Source organism: Rana temporaria, chromosome 3 (genome assembly GCF_905171775.1).
Source record: "Rana temporaria chromosome 3, aRanTem1.1, whole genome shotgun sequence".
In the NCBI taxonomy this organism is placed as follows: Eukaryota; Metazoa; Chordata; class Amphibia; order Anura; family Ranidae; genus Rana; species Rana temporaria.
This window is the reverse complement of record NC_053491.1, coordinates 85,490,092-85,517,687: the sequence shown is the minus strand read 5'-3', so window position 1 is coordinate 85,517,687 and position 27,596 is coordinate 85,490,092.

The following is a 27,596-nucleotide window of genomic DNA, read 5'->3' as shown; positions in this document are numbered from 1 at the left end:
TGACGTATCTTAGGGAGTAGTTCCGACGTGATTCTGAGAATGCGCACTGGGATGCGTCCACGGGACGGCGCATGTCCCGGTCATTATACGTATCTGTCTGGCGCTCGGCCCATCATTTGCATGGGGTCACGCCTCATTTGCATGGCTCACGCCCACTTCCACCTACACCGGCTTATGCCTAGGAAACCCAGCTCAGTTTTGGGAGCAAGTCCTTTGTGAATTCCATGCTTGCCTCTCTGCGCTGCGTTGGCGTAGCGTACAGGAGATGCGCTACGGCAGCATAAATGTGCGCCGCTGTCTGTGAATCCGGGCCAATGTTATTATCTATGTTTTGATATCCTGTTTTTTATCTTTGTGTATTAATAAAATTATATTTTTTTATACAAATCTGTATGTTATCCTATTGGTACCGAGATAGTGCATTCTCTTACCTTTGGAGACTAGTTTGGGGAACTGTCTCCGCCCCCAATTTGCAATCTCCATAATTAAGGTGGCCTACAAATTGCTGTTTTGTTCATATTTTGTTCTGTTTGTAGAAGAATACAGCAGATCTTTTCAGTTTGAACAAATGAGCTGAGGTGGCATTATAGATGGAAATGTCAATGGAAGTAACTCAAGTGTCTAAAGCAGACATACCTGTAAACAAGAAGTATGGCCTTATGCCGATCTATTTTCTATCCACCACGTGTCAGGCCTCGTACACACGACCGAGAAGCTCGACGGGCGAAACACATCGTTTCCCTCATCAAGTTCCTTGTTAGGCTTGTCGAGGAACTCAACAAGCTTGCTTTGCTTACACACAGTCAAGACAAAATCTCCTCGTTCTCAAACGCGGTGACATACAACACATACAACGGCAGGGGAAGTTCGATTCCACTGGCTAAACTCTTGGGGCTGGTTTTGCTAATCTCATGTGTTTGCCTGTTAAGTAAAAGTTTGTTAAGAGACGATTTGCACTTTTCAGTCTGTTACAGCTTGAAAAATGTGTTATCTCCATTACAAATGCTACTTTTACTCCTGTCTCATACTTTATTCTGAGCAAGCGCTGGTTTCTTAGCATACACATGCCCGAGTTTCTCGTCGAAAACCAGCCCGTCAAGGAACTCGACGAGCCAATTTGAGACTCCCGTCGAGGAAATAGAGAACATGCTCTCTTTTTGGCTCATCGAGTTTCTCGACAGTTTCCTCGACGAAAATGTACACACGACCGGTTTCCTCGGCAAAAAAATATCTCCCAGCAAGTTTCTTGCTGGTTTTTGCCGAGAAACTCAGTCGTGTGTGCGAGGCCTAAGGCTAATGTTAGAGTTTGTGATTTATTTAATAAAGGCAAATAGATTGTTCATTTAAAAAAAAAATTCCCTTAGCAAAATTAATATGTTTAAAATTTATTTTGCAAATCACATGCAAGGAAAAAATATGTATTTTTGTTTGCATATGATTGGATGATGGAAGTCAGCAGAGCTTCACCTCCCCACTACTAAGTTAAGAGAAAATTCCTCTACAAAATGAAAATTCCCACGCAAAGTAAATAGCTTTTTTGCCTTTAGTAAATCAGCCCAAAACTTTAAAGGTGCCCTTAGACCAGAAACAGATTTGACATATGCCCAAAGACATCAGGTTATTGAAATTTGGGCATAAAGTACTGTATGTCTTCAGTGATCTTTCATCACCTCCACTAGGCATCTTTACAATTTACAGGTACTGTATATATAATCAATTGTTTTTGGTGTTTTTTTATGTTGTCCATTGGGGATATTTTCCTAGAGGAATCTGTTCAATATATTGAAATATTTAGATAACTAGCCTGGAAGGATGTTTTATTACTATTAGAAGATTTAGGCTGCGTACACACGATCGGTTAGACCGATGAGAACGGTCTGATGGACCGTTTTCATCGGTCCAAACCGATCGTGTGTGGGCGACATTGGTTATTTATCCATCGGTTAAAAAAAAGCCAACTTGTTTTAAATGTAACCAATGGATTCCTAACCAATAGAAAAAAAATTATCGTTTGTAGGCACGTCCATCGGTTAAAAATCCACACATGCTCAGAATCAAGTCGACGCATGCTTGGAAGCATTGAACTTTGTTTTTTTCAGCACGTTGTTGTGTTTTACGTCACCACGTTCTGACACGATCGTTTTTTTAACCAGTGGTGTGTAGGCACGACTGACCATCAGCCAACCATCAGCCGATGAAAACGGTCCATGAGACCGTTTTCATCGGATGGACCGATCGTGTGTACAGGGCTTTACTATTAGAAGACGGCCTTCAACTCACCAGGACCAATAGAGAGGGTGTAGCTCCTCAACTTAAATAGCAATATAACCCTTTTACCAAAAATAAAAAATAAACAAAACATTGTCTATAGATACATTTTAACATTACAGTAATGGATGTTAGTGGTCATTAGTCAAACTGGTAGAATTTTTATAATACAATGATGTCTCTTAGTTTATTTACAATACACCACATATTTTATTACAGATAATTCCACACTTTAAATGTGCAGGCCTAAAATACCTTTTTGATCCGAGCATTAACTTGTAATTAGATTATCATGGAACAGCATTGTACTTTCATGGTAATGTGTAAATGTGACTCAATAAAACAAAATTATTTCAACCAAGAAATGTAATGATAATTTAATAGTAAATTGGTTTGTTGGTCAAAGTAGCAATTTTCAGGATATTTAACCAGTTTAATGAAAAAAGCAGTATGTGCTTACATCTGCAGATTTCACACAGAGTGTAATCAAATTTCCTGCTGTGGGGAAGTAAAATATTTTCAGTAACCCACTAAGACAGGTAATTTGGAAAACGGGAAACTGCTTGTTTCTATGCAATAATATACTGTACATGTATACTGATGTACAATTAAAAAAATGTTTTTTATCACCAGCATTCTACATAGTATTGTCCAATGAAGTGCTTAAAGCAGAACTTCACTTAAAAGTGAAAGTTCTTTGTATCTTCCCTTCTCCCCACTACCATTATTAGCATTTTTCTGTAAGAAAAGGTACCTGCTCCCACTTATGCTTTTCTTGCTTAGTGGAGAATTGCAGAAGCTCATTCCCGTCTCTGCCAGAAACCTCCTGGGACATGTCAAACATTGCAGGGGGCTGCGGGATCAGTCTGGAAGCCCAGTGAAATCTTACACAAGCTGGCTCTGAAACAGTATGAAGTCACAGCCGACTTCCCACAGCCAACATGGCGGTGCCAAGGATCAGATGACTGTAGAAGATCCCTGGGTTAGTGAATGTCTGGTTAAAAGTCAGTAGATACTATTGGGTAGATTCAGGTAAATAGGATTAAATGTAGGTTGGCATTGACAATTATTTTTAGGCTACGCCACCGTAAATTAACTAGGCTAGTAGTGATTTTCAATCAACTTACCTGCTAATCTACGGCGGCGTAGCCTAAAACGAGCGGGCGTAAGGGCGCCTAATTCAAATGACTTGGAGGGGGGCGTGTTGTATGGAAATGAGGCTTGACCTCACGTTTTTTTGACGTTTTTTGCTACTGCGCATGCGCCGGGCGACTACATTTCCCAGTGCGCATTGCGGCTAAGTACGCCGTACGGGCCTATTGGTTTCGACGTGGACGTAAACGGCGTAACTCCCGATTCGCGGACGACTTACGCAAACAACGTAAAAAATTCGAACCTCGCGGCGGGAACGGCGGCCATACTTTAACATTGTTATCCCACTTCATAGGTGGAATAACTTTAGGCCGCCTAAGGCCTTACGGAAACTACATAATTCGACTGCGGCGGGCTCACGTACGTTCGGGAATCGGCGTAAAAGCTCATTTACATAATCTACGCCGGCCGCAATGGAAGCGCCATTTAGCGGCCAGCAGAAAAATTGCAAGCTAAGATAGAACGGCGCAAGCCGTCCTATCTTAGCTTTGTTTAAGCGTATCTCTGTTTGAGCATACGCTTAAACATAGGGCGGTGTAGATTCAGAGTTAGGCCGGCTTATCTGTAGATAAGCCGGCCTAACTCTTTCTGAATCTACCTATATATTTGTAGCTTCTGACTTTTATCAATTTTTTTTAAACCAAAGTCCCTTCTTAAGGGCCAGATTCACGTAGAGCGGCGCAAATTTAGTTTGTCCTAACGTATGTCAGTTAAGTTAAGGCGGCTGAATTTTGTGACGAAAGTGCCGTATCCACAGAGCATTTGCGCCCAAATGTGCGCAAATGGCGGGGTTATGGCGGGGTTATTGCAAGTGGGAAGGAAGTGGGCGTGCTCCATTGAAATGAGCCGTGACCCCATGCAAATGAAGGGCCGGCCGTACTGCGCATGCGCGCACGAATCTGCACCTCACTGGGCATGCTCAGAACTCGGCCCGGCGCAATCAGTGAGATAGGAAATAGGCCAAGCTTACTTAGTGAGATACGCCCTGTGTATAAATAGCCCCACATAATCGCCCTTCCATTGCAAAAGTACATCCCTGTGTTCCTCTTCCTAAAGTGGCTTTTGCTCTGTTGTTTGTTGGTGTTTGTTGGTTAGTGTAGTATTGTTAGATTAAAGATTTATAGAAGTAGGAGATTGTAGTAGCTGTGTGTTTTTTCTGACTGTTTTTTCTGTTTGTTTTTTCTGTGTTTGTTTTTGAGTTTGTATTAGCTCTCTGCTTGTGTTGTTTGATTTTGGTGTCTTGTGTTTGCGGTTTGATTTTTGTGTGTGTTTGTTCTGTGTTTTTGTGTGTGTTTGTTCTGTGTGTTCTGTTAGATTTTTGTGTGTGTTTGGTGTTGAGTGTTGGGTGTTATGGCACCAAAGAGAAGGAAGCTAAAATTCTCGGTGCGTGAGAAGCACTTACTTGCAAGGACCATCGCCCGATTTGGGCGTTATTTACATGGCCCTAAGAGCCGGGACACCACCCCGGCCAGGAAGAGGGAGATCATCCAACAGATTACGGATGAGATCAATGTGGAGGGGGGGAGACGAGGACCCCCAGTGGGATCTCTAAGAAGATCAATGACCTGAGGAGCCTGGTCCATGAGAAGCTGGCCAAGATAAATGCCCATGCCAGGGGCACTGGAGGAGGCCCACCCTGCACCGTAAGGTGGACAGAGGAGGAGCGTGCGGTGGCCCAGTGCTTCCATAGCCAGCAAGTGGTGGGCCTGCCTGGCTTTGACTCCGAGGAGGGCGTGAGGACAGGTAATTTTTTTTTCTATCTGGTGAGTAGCATGTGTGGGTGGGGGAAGGGAATATGTGCCAAGTGTGTGGAACCCCCAACCTGTGTATGTTTTGTGTCATCCACAGATGGCCAGGAGATTGCTGGGCTATCAGGCCAGTCTGCACATCCCCAGGACTTGAGGCTGCTGAGGAGCCCCAAGAAAGCCAGGAGTCCCCAGGGCAGGTGAGTGGCCACACCTCACCTCAGGAGGAGGTTGAGGGGGAGGAGGATGGGGGGGGAGGATGAGGGGGGGAGGTCGTGGATGAAGATATGGACATTGCCAGGGAAGTCCTTGTGTGTTTGCAGGAGGATCCCCCTGAGGCTACCCCTGAGGCTGGCAGCAGTCAGGCCTCCATCAGGGGTAGCCCCTCCCACTCCTCCCCCAACAGGGCTCCCCACACAAGGATCTCTCTCTCCCCTCCTCCCAGGCCACAAGCCTCATCTGTAGGCAGGAAGGCAATCCAGAAGACCAGGGGGTGGCCGAGTTCCTGCCTGCAAATCTGCAGAGGGACCAGGCCCGGCAGATCCAACATCTGGGTCAGGTCAGCCGGACTTTGGCCCAGATGGAGGAAAGCCTGGTCTCCATTAAGGAGTCGGTGATGTGAGCACAAACTCTGCTGCGTACATCAACTGTTTCAATGACCTGCAGGCCGCCACAGCAGGCGTGGCCCTGGAGGTGTCTGCCCTGACCCAGGCTGTCAATGCCAATACACAGGCTGTCCAGGCCAATACGGCAGCCCTCACTCTGGGCCTGACCAGGATCGCCGTGGCCTTGGAGGGCAGGCCAGCAGGTGACCAGCCACCAGGGGAGGCTCCTCCTTCCCCTGCTCCCCCCCATGAGTCTCCCCTGGTTGGCCGTGGCTGTGCCCGTGGCCGGCCCAGGCGTAGCTCACGCCGCCATTGATCATTTGTAATGTTCTTTTGCTTTTGTTATTTTTTTTTTATGATTTTCTACTGTGATTATGATTTGTTTTATGTGTGTGAATGATGTATGAATGTGGGTGTGATATTCCTGGTGAAAAAGGGTGTCACCCTCAGTTTTGGTGGAGTAGGGATCCCCAGGACCAGGGAGAAGTGATCCCAGGTCCATGTGAATGGTGTATGAATGCACAGTGACATAATTGAAGCCGTGGCGTGGCGTTGCTGCTCCATAATACCATGTGGTTTACTTGGGTCTAATTCAATTCTATGTGCATGTGGGGTGTGTGTGCTAGGGACCACAGTGGGTGTGCATGCATGCATTCTCATTGTGCCATGTTTAATGTGTGTGTTTACTGTGCAAAGATGCCTTCTGCGAGGCGTCTCCTGGCAGCTGCTCCCTCAGTAGACCGGGTAGAGTTGGTTGGGGGGAATGTCTGGTTGGGTGGTCAGGTCATCACGTATGTCAATCTCCAGGCCCCTTCTCACTGCGAAGTTGTGCAGCATGCAACATGCACCGATGATCTGGCACACGAAGTTTGGGGAATACAACAGGGTACCCCCAGACTTATCCAGGCATCGGAAACGGGACTTCAGGAGGCCAAAGGTGCGCTCCACCACTGCACGGGTGCGTATGTGTGCAGCATTGTATCTTTCCTCTCCTGGGGTTTGGGGGTTCCGGAATGGAGTCATGAGATGGGGTCCCAGTGCATATGCAGAGTCACCTGGAAGGGAAAAGACAGGAGGATGTTAGTCATGCATGTGCCCCTCGTGATGTCTGCATCATGGGGGGGACAGTCATACCTGACACCCATGTCACTCACCAACCAGCCAGCTGTCCCCATACACGTTCTGTTCAAATTGTCTTGGGATGTCGCTTTGACGGTATATGAAGCTGTCATGGCTGGATCCTGGGTGTTTGGCACGGACATGCCATATGAGGTATTGGGCATCGGCTATCACCCGTACATTGATTGAATGCCAATGCTTCCGATTGCGGTACATGTGCTCTGTCTCATGGGGGGGGGGGCTGTAGTGCCACATGTGTGCAATCAATGGCCCCCACGGTGCGTGGGAATCTGGCAATTTTGTAAAAATCTGTCATGGTCTTCATCCGCTGGACCTCCTGGGTGGGTTTGATGATTTGGTTGGCCATGCGTCTCAGGATTGCAGGGACAACCTGGTGCACACATCTGCTAATGGAGGATTGTGACATCCCAGCCACACCTCCACTTGTACGCTGAAAAGAACCAGTGGCCAGGAAATGCAGTGTTGCCAGGACCTTGATCAGTGGCTCCACTGCATGTGAGTGGTGTGTTGGGCTGGTGAGGTCATCCTGCAGGGTTGTGGTTATTTCCATGATGGCTTCACGGTTGAATCTGAAGGTGCGATACACCTCAGAAGCAGTCATGCCAAACACATCTAGGCGTCTGCAGTATATCCTCTCCTGTGCCCTCCTCCTCCTCCTCCTCTGTTCCCTCCTCCTTCTGCGTGCCTCTAAAGTCACTAGTATACCTATGAGCATGGATGCCCTTGGCATGTTGGCAGACAGATTGTTGTCCTGCAAGTGTGTGTGCTCATTTCTTCCTTGATGGTGTTGCTTTAACTGACCTTTACACGGCTGGAGCAAAGTTAGGGCACCTTTTATAAGGTGTAAATTTCCGCCGGCAAACTAGCAGATGCGCACAGGGTGTAGCCTACGCCGCACAAGCGTACTTTTGTGGATCGCCGTATCTCCCTCATTTGCATATTTAACTAGCAAATCAGTGGTGTGTCTAGCGTATTTTGCGCTCAAAGATGCGCCGGTGTAATCGTTTTACGTAGGACGGAAAAAAATGGTTTTCAGGCGTATCTCGTTTTGTGGATCAGGCGCAAAGACACGCGCGGCGCATTTCTCAATTACGCCGCGCATCTTTAGATACGTCGGCATAAGTGCTTTGTGAATCTGGCCCTAAGTTCCTGTATGCACTTCAGATACAGTATCTGTTTTGATATTTTCTAGTCCTTATGGAGCATAGCTGGCATAGATGGCATTTATTCTTAACATAATTATGTAACATAATTGCAGAAAGAGAAGCATTCATACTTTATTACATGTAAGTACATGTACTTTACATTGCAAACACAATTCTTTATGAATAGCATTAACCACTTGCCGACCAGCCGCCGCAGTTTCACTGTGGCAGGTTGGCTCGGCTGGGCAAATTGACGTTACCTTACATTGCTTTTTCTTTTGGACACTAGGTGCACGCGCATGTGCCCAGAGCCGATGCAAGTGTCCGGCAGACGCGATGACCGCAGAGCACCCGCGATCACTCGTGACAGAACGAGAATTGGGATCTGTTCTTTCAGGGGAGTAGAGACTAAGGCCCCGTTCACATGGGGCAGTGGAGGTGCGGTGACAGTATAGCAGCGCTATTTTTAGCGCTAATATACCGGGATATTCGGCCGGTAGTGGTGCGGTTTTAACCCCCGCTAGCGGCCGAAAAAGGGTTAATACCGACCGCAATGCGCCTCTGCAGTATTACCGTGGTTTCCCATTGATTTCAATGGGAAGGAGCGGTATAGGAGCGGTAAACACCCCGCTCCTATACCGCTCCAAAGATGCGGCTAGCATGACTTTTTGAGCGGTCCTGCTAGCGCACCGCTTCAGTGTGAAAGCATCTGGGCTTTCACATTGAAGCCTGCAGGGCACAATTTTTTCAGGCGGTATAACAGCTCTATTTTTAGCGCTGAACCGCCTGAAAAACGTATCAGTGTGAAAGGGGTCTTAGTGTGTTCATACTAAGTATGAACACCGATCTATCTCCTCCTCCTAGACAGTCCCATCCCCCCCTACAGCTAAAACACACACTAGGTAACACATTTAACCCCTTGATCGCTCCCTAGTGTTAATCCATTTCCTGCCAGTGACATTTATACAGTAATTGGTGCATTTTTTTTTTAGTACTGATCGCTTCAATAAATGTCAATGATCCCAAAAATGTGTCAAAATTGTCCAATTTGTCCGCCAAAATATCGCAGTCTAGATAAAAATTGCAGAACGCTGCCATTACTAGAAAGGGTAACAATAAAAATGCCATAGATCTATCCCCTATTTTGTAGACGCTATAACTTTTACGCAAACCAATCAATATACACTTATTGCAGAGTTTTTTACCAAAAATATGTAGAAGAATACGTATCGGCCTAAACTGGGGAAAAAAATAGTTTTTTTTTTAAAAAAGATTGGGATATTTATTATAGCAAAAAGTTAAAGATATTGGCCCAGATTCACAGAGACTTACGCCGACGTATCTGTTGATACGCAGTTGTAAGTCCAAATGTGCGCCGTCGTATCTTTGCGCTGTTTCTTTAAATCAGATACGCCTGAATTATGGCAAGATACGACCGACGTAAGTCTCCTACGCCGTCGTATCTTGGGTGCATATTTACGCTGGCCGCAAGGGGTGCTTCCGTTGATTTACGCGTCAAATATGTAAATGACCTAGATACGCCGATTCACGAACGTACTTGCGTCCGTCGCAGTAAGCTACACCGTTTACGTAAGGCGTACGTCCGGCATAAAGATAAACCACCAAATAGCTGGTCTAAGTCGTGTAGGGTATGGACGTCGGAACTGCCGTCGGATTTTACGTCGTTTGCGTAAGTCGTACATGAATGGGGCTGGGCGTAGGTTACGTTCACGTCGAAAGCATTGAGCCAACGTTTCTTAGGGAGTATATGCAACGTGATTCTGAGCATGTGCGCGCATGCGCCGTTCGTACGGCCATGCATTTACATGGGGTCACGACTCATTTTAATACAACACGCCCACTACCTGCCTACTTTGAATTAGGCGGGCTTATGCCGGCCTATTTACGTTACGCTGGCGTAAATATGGGAGCAAGTGCTTTGTGAATACTCAGCTTGCCTCTCAATGTTACGTCGGCATAGTGCATTTGAGATGCGCTACGCTGGCTCAAAGATGCGCCGATGTACCTGAATCTGGCCCATTCTGTTTTTTTCAAAATGTACACTCTTCTTTTGTTTATAGCGCAAAAAATAAAAACTGCAGAGGTGATCAAATACCACCAAAAGAAAGCTCTATTTGTGATGAAAAATGGACGTCCATTTTGTTTGGGTACAGCGCCGCAAACGTGTGCAATTGTCAGTTAAAGCAACGCAGTGCCATATCGCAAACAATGGCCTGGTTATTGAGCAGCCAAATCTTCCGGGGCTGAAGAGGTTAATTAGCAATGGTGAATTGTATACACATTTATAGGGAGTATTCAACATACATTTACAATGACAATGCAAAAAATATTATTGGGTTTTTACAAGGAAATGTCATTAAATATGAGCTTCAAAAAGGACCAATAAATCGAAAATAATTAAATAGATACTGTTGATAGAAAGACAGATCTTCTGCAATTGGAGCATTATTGTATCTTGAAAAGATGGTAATGCAGTAGAGCAGGGGTTCTTAACCAGGGGCCCATGGACAAGTTTCAGGGAGTCCATAAGAGTTAGATAAAAAATACGTTCAGTATACAGCAGGGCCGGACTGACAACTCATGGGGCCTCCGGGCAATAGGAGATTATGGGGCCCCCAGGCAATAGGAGATTATGGGGCCCCCAGGCAATAGGAGATTATGGGGCCCCCGGGCAATAGATTATAAAATATGTTAATACCCTTTGTGGTTTATTTGTGGTTTATTTGTGTTTTTACCACTTTTCTTGCAGGTGAATGGGTAGGGGTACGATGTACCCCATACTCATTCACTTAGGGTGGGGGGCCGGTATCTGGGGGCCCCCTTATTAAAGGGGGCTCCCAGATTCCGATAAGCCTCCCGCCCGCATACCCCGACAACCAACGGCCAGGGTTGTCGGGAAGGGGCCCTGTCCTCATCAACATGGGGACAGGGTGCTCTGAGGTGGGGGGGCCGCAGTGCGCCCCCCTGCCCCAGAGCACCCAACCCCCCCATGTTGAGGGCATGCAGCCTGGTACGGCTCAGGAGGGGGGGGGGCGCTCGCTCGTCCCCACTCCCTTCCTGGCTGGCCGGGTAGCGTGCTTTGGATACGGGTCTGGTATGGATTGTAGGGGGACCCCCTACGCCGTTTTTTTCGGCGTAGGGGGGCTCTCCTTACAACCCATAACAGACCTAAGGGCCCGGTATGCTCCTGAGGGGGAACCCATGCCGGATTTTTATTTAAAATCCGGCAGGGACTTCCCCCTCAGGATTCATAACAAACGCCGCACACGTGTAGAATTGGCGGGAATCCAAGTCGGATCTCCCGTCGCTTCTATGACGGCTCTCTCTCCATCGCGGCAAGCCAGCTCGGCGCTGGCTCCCGCGATGGGGCTCGTAGGTGGTCAATCTCGCCGAGAAAGGGAGCGAGATTGACACAATATCGCGTTCACCTACTGTAGTAATAGTAGTAGTAGTAGTAGTGGATTTGAGCAGAGTTAAAATTGTATTGTCGAATGTGCACAAGATGATTGTATCTCATTTTTGTAATAAGTGGCCATTACTTTTTGCATGAAAATAAGTGTTTTTTTTTTTTAATTGTTTACTTTATTCAATCTTTGTGTATCTCATATATTTGAGACAAACACATTTTCAATACAATAAAGTATGTATATTCATTGCACCCAAAGTTGTGTTTATATGAATATTTCTGGGGAGGGCATCCATAGTTTCAATCAGATTCTTAAAGAAATCCAAGACTCACAAAGGGTTAAGAACCACTGCAGTAGAGGAAGGGGCGAGAATTATTCACCTCTCCTTCTTTTGGCTTGAATTTTCCCTTCTGTGGTCCATTATAAGCCCATTCATGTCACTCCCACTATTGATTCTTATGACAATGTTACTGTTGTTGTTACATTTTCATATATACAATTTTTCATTTAGTGGCTGGTGGAGGGAGCAATGGCTGCAAAAAAAAAAAAACAATAAAATAAAATAAGCTTCTTTTTTAAGCTACAATACAATAATTGTAAACTGGAAAGTGTTATGCCGCGTACACATGATCATTTTTCGGCATTTAAAAAACAACTTTTTTTAAAATGTCATTTAAAATGATCGTGTGTGGGCTTCACATCATTTTTACACACGATTGGTTCGTCTGATGAAAATGGACCGATGGACCGATCGTGTGTGGACCCATCGTTTTTTTTTCCCATCGGTGAAAAAAATTAGAACCCATTTAAAAATTTTCTTATGGTTAAAAAAAACTATAGAAAAAACGATCGTCTGTGGGGAAATTCATCGGTCAAAAATCCACGCATGCTCAGAATCAAGTCGACACATGCTCTGAAGCATTGAACTTCTTTTTTCTCAGCACGTCGTTGTGTTTTACGTCACCGCGTTGGACACGATCGGATTTTTAACCGATGATGTGTAGGCAAGACTGATGAAAGTCAGCTTCATCGGATATCTGATGAAAAAATCCATCGGTTTAGATTCCATCAGATATCCGATCGTGTGTACAGGGCATTAGTCCATATAGATGTTTTCTGCTTTGTTGCTTTGTCTTTCTTTCTATGCTATCCTTTAATCGGGAAAACAAATTCTGTAATAATTTAACTAAATCAAACTAAATTGTGATTAAAATGTGTAGCATTTTTACCCATAGATTATATATTTTACCCTGTTCTTTGAAAAGGCAATGAAAATCCCATACTGCTGACAAATAACTAGATGGATACTAAAGTATCGTGTCTGCATATTTTTTCAATTACAATAATTCCCATCTGGCATTTTATTTACATTTCAAGGGACATGTTAATTTTCATAATATCCAAACAAACAAAGTATGCATTTTACATTATAATCTTATGGAATAGTCTTCAGCTTGCTTTCCTAAACTTGAAATTACATTCATGGATAATACACCCTGGATATTACAGCAGAAATTCACATTATGTTCTTACATGGTTCATGTAGAGGGTAATGCAGCTTGGCATTGTAAACTCTTGATGCACCTCTCAAAATCCTAAGGGAGAAGACAAGACAAGTGAATGCAGTGAGAAAACTCACAAATTAAATTTCACAGTTACAAATTTAACAAAATATCAGTGCTACGTTGTTGACAGTGAAGTTTAATTATAACATAAAATCATTTAAAATACACTTAACCACTTTTAATCTATATCTGACTGATTGTGGACTTGATTACTATTTTTAAAAAGTTATTAAAGGAAATGTATAATGTTTTCATATGTTTTTTATTTATCTATTATGTTCATTAGTAACAAAAATACCTTTAGGTATTTATTTTAATCCACAAAAAATATGAAATATTGCCTATAAATATTTCACATTTACCCTTTTGCAGCCATAAGGTGGCAAGGGCACATTTAATGTTCTGGAGTTTTAGCTGGGTTACTAATATGCCATGAATACAGACATGAATAGCAAAAGAATAGCAAAATTGTTTGCATACCAGTTTCTTTTTTATTCTGTTATCACTTCTTCACAATGTTAATGGTTGCCCATTTAAATCTCTGGGGATTCAGCAGCTGTATGGGCACAGCAGCTTGTCCCAGTTTGAAAGTTGTGCATGAGAATCTCTGAATGCACACTGTCTGTATTTGGGGCCAATCACCTGCAAATTTTCAAATTTTGATTAGTGGATGTTTATGTGCAGCTGCTTAAAGGGTTAATTGTGTTCCCTGGTGTGTTTCTAACTGTGGGGGGAGGGGACTGACCTAGAGGAAATGACAGATCATGGTTCCTAGCTATTAGGAACTCACGATCTGTGTTTCCTCACAGAACAGAACAGGGATTTGTGTGTTTACACACACACGTCCCTGCTCTGCCTCTTGCTGTTCACGAGCATAGGCACCCCCGTGATGCAACGCGCGCACGCTTCAAGGGATCGACGTACAGATAAGACGGTTCGGGGGGATCGTGACGACCTGCCGCCGTATAACGATGGCGGCTTGTCGGCAAGTGGTTAATATTGCTTAATGTGAAACATAAATGTGAAACATAAAAAATGCACCATTCCCTTAAAAAAAAGTAGTACATCTGTAGAACATTTACAGAGAAAAAAAAGTAACAATATTTTTCATGTACTTGCAGGCTTCCTTTATTTTTCTTGTTCAATATGTTTACTGTTTTACATCAGTGACAAGATAATTGGGCTACAAATAATACAGCCAGTGTTCGACTAGTATTTTCCAATAATAAAGTACATGTAACAGTACAGAATGAAGTAACAAAGAGCTGAAAAACAGAGGTTGGTAGATTCATACTAATGTTAGGTAGGATATCTGCTAAGGAGGGTAACAGTGTAACACAGGATAAGGAGTATTGGTAGAAGTTTGAATTTATCCAAGTGCAGGGAGAACAAATAAGCTTTGAAACCCATGCTACCTGAGATTAGGCAATTAAGAAAGAAGCGGCAAAGAAAGGTGGAAGGAAAAAGAGAAGGGTAAGAGGAGGAGAAGCTCTGGGGGTCTGCTGGATGGTGACATTAAAAGGGCAGTAAAGAGGTGTCAAACTGAGGTGAAAGATAACCACGGCTTTTTTTTGCATACTTTGTGTCTCTATCTTGTATTACATGCTTCCTTTTTTTTGTAAAATAACAGCATGAGGCACCCCAAAAAATACATACCAGTCCATAATCAAGGAGGGTGAGGATCTAGCGTGTATTTTGGAGGGTCCCCATACCAGCTTTTACAAAAAAAGATACTGGCTGGGAAAAGAAAATGTGTTTTTTCTCTTACTGTCACTTTTTTTTTTTGTAAAAAAAGAAAAAATGTGGGGCCCCTCTGAAAATCCACATGAAACCCTTCAGATCTGGTATAGAATGTTGGAAGGGCTTATGCAAAAACAACAAAAAAAGTGGTGTAGGGCTACCTCCAAACTCCATACCGGACCCTAACACCTTAGCACAAAGCCTGAAAGGCCAGGGAAGGGAAGGCAGCACTGCTGCCACCCTCCTGAAACATATCATAAAAAGTGTCCTCATGGTGATGAGGAATGAGGACAAGGGCCTCTTCCCAACAGCCCTGGGTTGATGGCTTTGGAGTACAGTGGGGACTTATCAGAATCTGAAAGCCACCTTTAAAGTAGGGTACTCTTCCAAACCTCCCCCCCCCCCAATGTGATTGAGTAAAAGGTTCATAATACCCTTTCACATTCACATAAAAAAAATGACACAAGTAAATAAACCCGCACAAAAATTTTACAAGATCATTATTGCAATAAAGAAAATATAGCATTGTAAATCTAACGTCAACCATGTTATCCAGCAAAGTGGATACTTATCAATCCTGATCAGGGCTTTTTTTCAGAGCTCTCCTCAAGCTGTCATGTGAAATGCAAACAAAGGGTTGGAGATGGTGGCAGACATAACTGACCATTGTTTACATGGCTGGGAATTACTGTTCAGCACAAGAATGGGACAGGTGATGTCACTAGTTGCTAAGGATCTGTCAGGATATGTTGCTGTCAGGACCTTCCTTCTTACTTTGCAACCGTTGTCAGAAAGGAAGCTGTCATATATAGTAGTAACATAAATAATGCTTCTGTATATAATGTTAATTTTTCACAAAACAGATAAATGTTCTAGCATTTGGATGAATGTCCGAACAAGCAAAGTTCAGTTTGTGTTTCAGTGGAACACAATCACCTACTGTACCTCTCCTCTCCCTCCTCCAATTCTTATCTACACTCCTGTCTCATCGTGCCTCCTCTCTTTCCTGTGTATGGTTAGCTCCGGCTGGCCATCCCTCTTCCACAGAGACATCTTCCTGTATGCAATCATACTCAGTTCAAATTTATATAATTTACCAATGGCCCATAATCTGGTCATGTTCAGCCCTTTCTATCCACAACTACAGCAGAGTCCGTTTTGGATCAGCCTCTGCCTGCTTCCCCCTTACTTCCCCCTTACTTCCATGTCAGTTCATACATTACATCCTCTCCCTTGTCACATTGTCAGAAAACCACTAATAGGTTACTCGTTGTCTGATAGGACATGAGCTATACACTGGGAAGTAAAACTAATATAATGGAGGCAATGCAATTTATTGTACATATACAAAATTTAACACACACATATAGCAAAACCAATAACCAATAGAATGTTTGCAAGTGGAGCAAATAACCTCAGAGAAATAGGCAAAGGGAAGTAGAGCAAATTGAGATCAGGTGGGAAGACAAGATGGCATAGGGAATAACATGTCAAGGCAGATAAAGATGGGTACAGATAGTACATATCAGGGAGGACCAGGAATGGTCACACAGTCACAATGTTAAGGCAATTGCTGTTTTAGAGGTGAGGCTAAATAGCCAACCAACAGCCAGCATCAAGTGATTACCAATTTCAGGGTTCTGCTTGCTGCTGGGAGACACACACTGTTGGACACTGTAATTACTCCAGTCTAGCCCAGGGGGGTGTTTTGGCTGTCCTCCTCTACTTCACAGCCCAACGTCCCCCCCCCCCTATATTTTGCCACCATTCCTTTTCTAAATGTTTTTTGTTCCGAAAAGGTCCACAATCATACAACATCCTGTCTCCATTCATTACCAGTTCTAGTAAGATGGACAATTAACAAATAATATATACCCATTAATATGTTATGGTAATTAATATACAGTATATATATATCATCAATTTTATTGTACAAAATATTATTTTTCATGGTTCAGTCACTATGATAATATGGGACAACTAAAAGTCTGGTGTTCCCTTTATTGATCCCAATACATCTGTTCTATTAAGTACTTCAATTACTGCCTACTGTGACTGATTAGTAAGGCAATGGCATTTGCTTTTTAAACACATTGTTTTTAATGCTAAAGAGTATATTAAGGGCTCATTAGTGGCTAATTAAACAAATCTGCGTTGCCGCAAGACAAAGAGCAAAGTCAATGTTTGTAGCTCATTTAAAGTAAAACTCCAACTTTGTTTAAAAAACGGTCAAATTGCATTTCCAAATGCTTATTTTCTGGGGAAATTACGGCCATTTAATTTTTTTTTTTTATGAGAACAAAATGTGAGACTCTACAGAAATTATGAAGCCAATATACTGTAAATCTGGATCATCCCCCCATGACTCCCCGATCATCCTGATCAGCGGATCTTATGCCTCAACCCGGGGAGGACTATACACGCAGGACCACCTTTCCATGCATTTCCCCAATCATGGCTGCAACATATGGACTGCCTGGCGAGGTATATTGATACGTCCTTCCCTTTTCTTTTCCTTTTTTATTTTCTTTCTCTTCTTATATCCTCTTGGGTGTGTCTATGGGGAGTAGTGGATCCCCAAAAACTGCCACAATCTCTTTACTTATTTAATTTTAGAATTTCTTCATGCATCCAAACTCCTGACAAGTGGTAGGTGACCATGAAACACGTAGAGTAAACATCCTTGGATGCCCTATACAAGCTCATTTAATCTTATATCAATTTTATACATGTTGATTATGTATTTATTATCTATTTATTTATAGCTTGTTGATGCCTTTATTATCATGTTTGCATGTCAATTTCTTTGTTCCCTAGTCAATCATGTGTTATTAAATTGATGAAGATTATGATTTTTTCTTTTGTGATTACATTTCTGCATCATAAATGTACTTTGATTACTGGTTTATTAATAGTGTATCATGCCACTTTTTAGGGAACTATGACATCTAAATTATTTTATTTACTCCATTTATACACCTTTATACCTCATTTAAAGTCCCAACTCCACTGATCTCTGTTTTTGCCAGATAAAATGCCTGTTTCCCTCAGTGATGACTTATCTGCATAGTGCAAATAACTTTATCTGGTGTGTCTCCAGAGAATATGTTGGAAGACAGACTGTGGTGCAAAAAATATGATTTAGAACAGTACAAATATCTACAGAAAATATAGTTGGTTTATTTATATGTAAATTTTTACTTTTACCCAAACTGTGGATTTTGACTGTGACAATTGTAGCTTCATAGATGGTTACAAATAGAAAAAGACAGGTGTCCGGTTGACAAATCTTGCAATTTTCTTCCATAGAAGGAGAACTCAAAATCCTCTGGGCAACTGTTGCCAACATGAGATGCCCCCAAGTAGTCAAATCAATTTCTTGGATCAACATATTGTTTACTAGCCTCAGGTTCCACAAAATGAATATTTCTTTCATGGATATTTTTAATAACGCTTTCATCTTTATGACTATTGCTGCCTGCTGATAGATACGATTGAGAGACATTTATCCTCTATATACTTTAAGGCCCCGTACACACGATAGAATCCATCCGCAGATAAATCCCAGCAAATGGGTTTCTGCGGATAGATCCTATGGTGTGTAGATTGAGCTGACATGCACAACAAATCCATCTGCTGGAATCCATTCCAACGGATGGATCCGCTCGTCTGTACAGACTCACCGGATCCATCCGTCCAAAGGGATTCCCCGCACGCGTCGTAATGATTTGACGCATGCGTGGAATTCCTTATATGACAGCGTCGCGCCCGTCGCCGCGTCATAATAGCGGCGACGGCGCGACACGTCATCGCCAGAGGATTTCAGCTCGGATTTCAATGCGATGGTGTGTACACTCCATCGCAGAGAAATCTGCTGAAATCCTCGAGAGGATTTATCCGCGGATACGGTCCGCTGGACCGTATCTGCGGATAAATCCTCTCGTGTGTACGGGGCCAAAGACCTCGTATGATGAGGGGACCACATCTATTTCCATGAGGGTGAGGTTAATCTCATTACTATTATTGGAAAAACATACATTTAGAAAGCACTTATTTTGGAGGAAGTGTTTGCTGGACTGTGTTTTAATGTTAGCAGCAATATGCAAACTTTTTGAATAATATCCTTGTAGTTTATATGCACCTGTGGGAAATTCTATTACAGCTAACTGCTATAAGTCAGGTTACCTAGCTAAAGATTGCCTAGTCTTGCTTCTAATGTGTGTAAATTATTTTAAGATATTTGAGAGATGGGATACAAAAACATGTAATAGTAGATAATAATTTAATGGCAGATAATAGTGCTGGTTCATGAAAGATAAGATGTGCCTGCCTAACATAAACTGGTAAAAACCTGAAAAATTCTAGCTCAAGAAATAAACCCAGGCATTTGTGTTATTGTAATGTTTATTATTGACAATGCAAAGTGGAACTTAATCAAGTAATCTGGAAAAAAATATGCTTTTAGAATGTAGAAAAATTAATGCTGCTCTACATTAAAGGCAATACAGTTGGGTGAATCCGAGCTAAATAAGGACTACTGCACCCTAGCTTGCATTTTAATAATCAAATTCAAAACCCATAAATAATCAAATTTTTTATGTTGTTGATCATTTTATTTTAGGCATAATCAATCTGGATGCTTTTTTCTAACCATCTCATTACCGACACATTTCACCCTCTTCATTGCCATTTTTTATTGTTAAACACAGTAATACGTTCACTGAAAATTACTGTCACGCAACACTGTACCCCCAATTATAATTTGTTATCATTTTTTGAGCCACAAAGCTTACGTTTTTACGATATTCTGTTATAAAACATACCAAATAAACAATCTTTATTCATAAATTTAGACAAAAATTGATTCTGCTCCTTTTGTTTTTGGTAATTAGACCATGTAAAAGTTATAGGCCCAGATCCACGTACCTCGGCGCATCTTTAAGTCAGGCGTAGCTCAGATACACTACGCCGCCGTAACTTACATCGTATTTTCCGTATTCACAAAAATTTTGCGCTGTAAGTTACGGCGGCGTAGTGTAACTGTGTAGGAGGAAGGGCGCGCAATTCAAATGGATAAGATGTGGGGGTGTTGTATGGTAATTCCTATTGACCCCACGTAAATTATGTTTTTTTGAACGGCGCATGCGCCGTCCGTGGGGGTATCACAGTGCGCATGCTCGAAATCACGCCACAAATAGTCAATGCTTTCGACGTGAACGTAATTTACGCAAAGCCCTATTCGCGAACGTTTTACGCAAACGACGTACACAACGGAAAATTCTATGCTGGCCCGACGTCCATACTTAACATTGCGTACGCCTCATAGAGCAGGGGTAACATTACGCCGAAAAAAGCCTTACGTAAACAATGTAAAAAAATGCGCCGGGCAGACGTACGTTTGTGGATTGGCGTATCTAGCTAATTTGCATACTCGATGCGGAAATCGACGGAAGTGCCACCTAGCTGCCAGCGTAAATATGCACCTTAGATCCGACGGCGTACTAAGACGTACGTCAGTCGGATCTAGCCCAGCTTCAGGCGTATCTTGTTTTGTGGATACAAAACAAAGATATACACCGGAGCAACCTAGAAGTTACGCGGCGTATCAATAGATACGCCAGCGTAACTGCTTCGTGGATCCGGGCCATAAAGTTTACAAAGTTTACCATTGCAAATTGTGTCATAAGTTTTCCATGGGCAAGAACTATTATCAGCCTTAACATTTCCCCATCACCACTAATTGCAGCCTCTTAGGAAGCCCAAACCCACAAAAGGACAGCTGTTTATCACTTAGCATAGGTAATAAGCCATAACCATCCTTCAAAACAGATGGCATATGCCAAAAACATGTTGTTCACTGGCTCTCTGGCCTTCCACAGTATATCTGCATTGATTAACTTCTTGCACCCCTGGGACTTTGGACAGTTTGACACCACAGAGATGCAGGCTAAAAACATGGAACAGCATGATTGCTCACAGTCTAGAGCTTTAGCCTTACAGCACTGAGTTTCTGGAGTTGATTCCCAATCCTGCTAGCTGGCTACAGGTTTATATGTTGTGGTGTTAAACTTTCTTTTTCACCAGTGCAATTTTCTTTATGGGTTTCACATAAGCCACCCCCGTATAGTTTAAGGGGATGGCTTACCAAGTGAGTTTTTTAAATTGATATTATTAAGGGAGAAGTGGTTGAGGTATTTAGTTACATAATGAGGGAAGGTATTATATCCAAAGCTATGAGAGATAGGGTAGTGGTATTAATTTATAAAAAGGGGGATATGAAGATATTTAAAAATGGAGGCCTATCTCCTTGTTAAATTCAGACTACAAGGTCTTTGCAAAAATGGTGGCCAGGAGATTATCTAAGGTCATCAGTACGATGGTTAACAAGATGCAGACCTGTGCAGTGCCAGATTAAATGATCTTGGAGAATTTAATTGGGGACAAGGTGCTTTAGAGGGGATCCTAAAGCACCCTCTCTATGTTGAGGGCATGTGGCCTGGTATGGTTCAGGAGGGGGGGGGCGAGTGACCGGCCTTCCATTTCCTTCCCCTTCCTGTCCTCCAGACTGCTTGCTCAGATAAGGGTCTGGTATGGATTTTGGGGGGGACCCTACGGCAATGTTGTTTACATTTTGGGTTGGGGTTCCTCTTAAAGTCCATACCAGACCTGATGGGCCTGGTATGGACTGGGTGGGGGATCCTACACCATTTTTCCCTTGATTTTTCATCTATATTGCCAGAAACATGGAAATACATTACACCCACGAGTAATTTTAAATTACATTTTTTCCTTTCGAAATTTAATTTTGCTGCAGCACTGTTCCACACATTGGCCAGATGCACTAATTTACAGGCAGACTAAGGTGGCAGGATATTAGGATATTTAAAGGAATTTTTCATTTTTATTGTTTCACTTTAAGCATTATTAAAATCACTGCTCCTGAAAGAACAATAGTTTTTTTTTTATACATGTTGCCCAGGGCATACCCCTTTTATGGACATTTGTTTGCATATACGTGTTCAAAATGGGCACTTTTGATTTTTGCTGTTCAGTTCCCATAGACTTCAATTGGCATTTCTAGATCCATAGAATCGCTGATTAGCGCCGATTCTGAATTTACAAAGACATATTCGCTGCTCATAGCACACTCCGGGTATCGCACGTTTCGCCCACTTGACCTTTTAATTGGGTGCTATTTATATGCACCACGTGATCGCATATTCGCGCTATAGTAAATGATCCCCTTTGCTACAATATAAAATAGTGAGTGTACAGCTTGTATAACAGTGTCAATTTGCTGTCCCCTCAAAATGACAATACTCATGCAGCCCCAGACCATGACACTCCCACCACCATGCTTGACTGTAGGCAAGACACACTTGTCTTTGTACTCCTCACCTGGTTGCCGCCCCACACGCTTGACACTATCTGAACCAATGCGTTTTTCTTGGTCTCATCAGACCACAGGACATGGTTCCAGTAATCCATGTCCTTAGTCTGCTTGTCTTCAGCAAACTATTTGCAGACTTTCTTGTGCATCATCTCTAGAAGAGGCTTCTATTTGGGATGACAGCCATGCAGACCGATTTTATGCAGTGTGCAGCGTATGGTCTGAGCACTGACAGGCTGACCCCCCACCCCTTTAACCTTTGCAGCAATGCTGACAGCAAGTCTTGTACGTCTATTTCCCAAAGACAACCTCTGGATATGACGCTGAGCATGTGCACTCAACTCCTTTGGTCAACAATAGCGAGGCCTGTTCTCAGTGGAACCTGCCCTGTTAAACCGCTGTATGGTTTTGGCCACCGTGCTGCAGCTCAGTTACAGGGTCTTGGCAATCTTTTTATAGCCTAGGCCATCTTTATGTAGAGCAACAATTCTTTTTTTCAGATCCTCAGAGTTCTTTGCCATGAGATGACATGTTGAACTTCTAGTGACCAGTATGAGAAAATGAGAGCGATAACACCAAATTTACCACACCTGCTCCCCATTCACACCTTTTTTCTTTTTTTCTTTCTTTTTTTTTTCTCCACTCAGACTCAACTCCAGCATAAGACCTACTCATAGTCTATTTCAATATTTCCGTCTCTACTTCGGTTTCACATCATATGCGGAGTTCAAAGTATTAATTTATATCTTTAGTTTTTTTTTTTTTTTTTTTTATCAATAAATATAGTCGTTTCCATCGCTACTCATTACTATATTCTATTTCCGTTACTCTTATCCTCCTGCGGTTTCTACGATTTCATGTCTTAATGGAGGTTTAATTCCCTTCCTCTCTCCCCTGTCCCTATAGCCCAACCCAACCCGCCCCCCCGCCCCTATCCACTCCCCCGACCTCTCTCTCTCAGTTATCAGTCTTCACCTTCTCTATCCCTCGCGGGTGCTACCTCATGTCTTTAAATGGTGTTCTTATATTAAATTATGTTAAGCATCCATCATCTCTGCATATTCCATCGTAAACTTAAACCCTTTCCAAACTTTCCATTCCTCTTCAAAATCCGCCCAGTTTCTCCCATCTCTAAATCTTAGATATTCCATATTATATATTTAATCTATTTTATTGGACCACTTTCTTAATGTTGGTCTTTCCAATTGTTGCCAATTACAAGATATTTGGTTCTTTGCCGCATTCAAGAACTGTGGGATTAATGTCTTCAAGTATTCCTTAGTAGACATTCGGGCTCCATGTAAAATACAGACCCATGGAATGCTCCCCATTCACACCTGAGACCTTGTAACACTAATGAGCCACATGACATTGGGGAGGGAAAATGGCTAAGTGTGCCCAATTTGGACATTTTCACTTAGGGGTGTACTCACTTTTGTTGCCAGTGGTTTAGACATTAATGGCTGTGAGTTATTTTGAGGGGACAGCAAATTTACACTGTTATACAAGCTGTACACTCACTACTTTACATTGTATCAAAGTGTAATTTCTTGTCACATGAAAAGATAGAATAAAATATTTACAAACATTTGAGGGGCGTGCTTCCTTGTGTGCTTACTTTTGTGAGATATAGTGTAACTGTGTGTGTATATATATATATATATATATATATATATATATATATATATATATATATATATATATTTATTTATTTATTTATTTATACACACACACATTGCCCCCTTGAAATTTTCCACATTTTGTCATGTTAATTTTTGGGGGGATTTTATGTGATAGACCAACACAAAAGTTGTTGAGAAGTTTAAAGCAGGGTTAGGTTATTAATTTTCCACATTTTGTCATATTACAAACAAAGACGTAGATGTATTTTATTGGGATTTTATTTGATAGACCAGCACAAAGTGGCACATAATTGTGCAGTGGAAGGAAAATGATAAATGGTTTTCCAATTTTTTACAAATATCTGAAAAGTGTGGCGTACATTTTTATTCATCCCAGTTTACTCTCAGTATAATACAGTCCTTGAAGGATTTTTTAGAGAACCTTAGTGAACAAATAGCATCATGAAGGCCAATGAACACACCAGACAGGTCAGGAATAAAGTTGTGGAGAACCTTAAAGCATGGCATTGGTTAGCTTATAAAAAAATATCCCAAGCTTTGAACATCTCACGCAGCATTGTTCAATTTATCATCAGAAAATGGAAAGAGTTGGCACAACTGCAAACTTACCAAGACATGACCATCCACCTAAACCAGGGGAACCCAACCAGTGGCCTGGGGCCACATGTGGCCTGTGGAGCCCTCTGATGTGGCCCGTGACCTCCTGCTCTGGAATGGAATTGAATAGAATTCTGTTATTAAAGGTCAGTATATTACTAAAATCACTGTGTATATTTGGGCATATCTGTTCTGCAGTGGTTACTGGGTTGCTTTCAAACTGATCCGCAGATGCAGAGCAGCGCACCTGTGGGTTACCTGCACTGAGCCATACACTTCTGTTATTACCTGCAAGTTTGGTGAGCTTTCTGAAAGTGCACCAAACCTGCAGAATATAATAGAAGTCTATTGCAAAGTGCAGAAAAGCCAAAGGTACACTGTGTTGCACCCGATGCATGGGTAAACCTCAGCGCATCAGTGTGAAAGCAGCCCGACCCAATTGGACCCTTCATTCAACTCTAAGGAGTGGCAGATGTTAACGGAATTGTGTCCTACCTCCAATCTGATCTGGCTGTGTCCGTGTCTGCCATCCGCCCGCTCCTCTGATTGTGGCCTGCAACCAGTTACCAAGTCGCTTAAGTGGTCCTCACACTTCAAAAGGTGGGGCACCCCTGACCTAAACTTAAAGGCCAGACAAGGAGAGCATTAATCAGAGAAGCAGCCAGGAGTCCCATGGTAACTCTGGAGGAGCTGCAGAGATCCACAGCTCACGTGGGAGAATCTGTCCACAGGACAACTATTATGCCGCGTACACACGGTCGTTTTTTGTGATGAAAAAAAACGGCGTTTTTAAAAACGTAATTTTAAATGACCGTGTGTGGGAAAAACGTTGTTTTATGTCTTCTGAAAAACGACAAAAAAAAATTGGAGCATGCTCCAATTTTTTGTGCCGTTTTTCAAAACGTCGTTTTTTGTGTCACAAAAATTCACTGTGTGTAGCTAAAACAACGTTTTTAAACCCGCGCATAATCAGAAGCGAGTTATGAAGCGAGCTTCAATGGAAAAGAGTGCTGAACGCAACCGCTCTTTGCTAGAGCATTTTGAAAAAACGATGGTGTGTAGGCAACGTCGTTTTTGAAAATGACGCTTCAAAAACGTAGTTTTTTTACTTCACAAAAAATACGCGGCATTAATCATGCACACCACAAATCTGGCCTTTCTGGAAGAGTGGCAAGAAGAAAGCCATTGTTGAAAGAAAGCCATAAGAAGTCCCATTTGCAGTTTGCAAGAAGCAATGTGGGGAACACAGAAAACATGTGGAAGAAGGTGCTCTGGTCAGATGAGACCAAGATTTTAGTTTTTGGACAAAAGGCAAAACGCTATGTGTGGCGGAAAACCAACACTGCACATTACCCTAAATACACCATCCCCACCGTGAAACATGGTGGTGGCAGCATCATGTTGTGGGGATGCTTTTCTTCAGTAGGGACAGAGAAGATGGTCAGAGTTGATGAGAAGATGAAGCCAAATACAGGGCAATCTTAGAAGAAAACCTCTTCCAGGTTCTGCAAAAGACTTAAGGCTGAGGCAGAGGTTCACCTTCCAGCAAGACAACGTCCCTAAACATACAGCCAGAGCTACAATGGAATGGTTTAGATCAAAGAATATTCATGTGTTAGAATGGCCCAGTGGAAGTCCAGACCTAAATCCAATTGAATATCTGTGGCAAGACTTGAAAATTGCTATTCACAGAAGCTTTCCATCCAACCTGACAGAGCCTGAGTTATTTTGCACAGAGGAATGGGCAAAAATGTCACTCTGTAGATGTGCAAAGCTGGTAGAGACATCCCCAAAAAGACTTGCAGCTGTAATTGCAGTGAAAGGTGTTTCTACAAAGTATTGACTCAGGGGGGCTGAATACACTTTTTATTTGTAAAAAAAAATGAAAACTATGTATCATTTACTTTCCACTTCCCAATTATGTGGCACTTTGTGTTGGTCTATCACATAAAATCCCAATAAAATACATTCATGTTTTTGGTTGTAACATGACAAAATATAGAACATTTCAAGGGGTATGAATACTTTTTCAAGGCACTGTATATAGTATTAATTCAGTATTATTCTTATCTGTGATAGCCGAAACCCAGCAAATGCAAATATGTCTTATTTATTTTAAAGTTTGATGTTTTCTGCATTTCATTACAAACTTTTTTTTTTTTTCAAATTTAATAGGTAAGACAGACACATTCCATTTTTGACAGCACGTTAATAAGCTATATTTTATGCCACAAACATGAAATGAAAATGTGTGCTTTATCATTTTTTATAGTAATGTAGAAACGGAATAAGATTATTTGCATACATCTCCTTAAAGCGGAGTTCCACCCTATTTTACAACTTCTTTGCATTCGTTTTTACACTGCCCCCTTAAATACATTTGGGATGTTTTATTTTTGTCTTTTAAAAACTCACGTTTTTATCTGTGAGTCTCTCATTCCCCCGCCGCGGCGGAATGGCCCCCCCGCCGCATCCAGCGCTGCTATGCCTCCTGGGATATGTGTCTCTTCAATCCCAGGAGGCTGGGCTGAACATCGCAGCCGTGGATGAACATCTCGGGGGGCGGGAGGGAGGGCAGTGCCGCCCATAGAGGTGGTGTCCTTCCTCTTCTCCCTCTCCAACTCCTCCCCCGTCCTAGCTCCTCCACTCGTCCTAGCTCCGCCCCCGTCCTAGCTCCGCCCCCGTCCTAGCTTCTCCACCCGTCCGTCACCGCCGCCCCCGTCCTCCTCCCTCCACCACCCGCCCACCTGCAGTCTGTCTCCGGTGCATGGAGATACAGATCATCAGGCAGAGAGAGCGAATCTCTGTCTGATAGATCTGTATGTGAGAGCACCGAGCATAGTACAGCCCCGCCTCCCTGTACAGCCCCGCCTCCCTGTACATTGCAACAGAGCTCTGCACTGTGTGTTACAAGTCTAGTGCAGGAAGGCGGGGCTGTACTATGATCACTGTACTCACATACAGACCAATCAGAGATCCGCTCTGTATGCCTGATCATCTGTACCTCCCCCCACTCTGCACATAATGTTGTCACCGCACTGTCACCGCACTGTCACCGCACCGTCACCGCACTGTCACCGCACCGTCACCGCACTGTCACCGCACCGTCACCGCACCGTCACCGCACTGTCACCGCACTAACATCACCGCACTGTCACCGCACCGTCACCGCACTGTC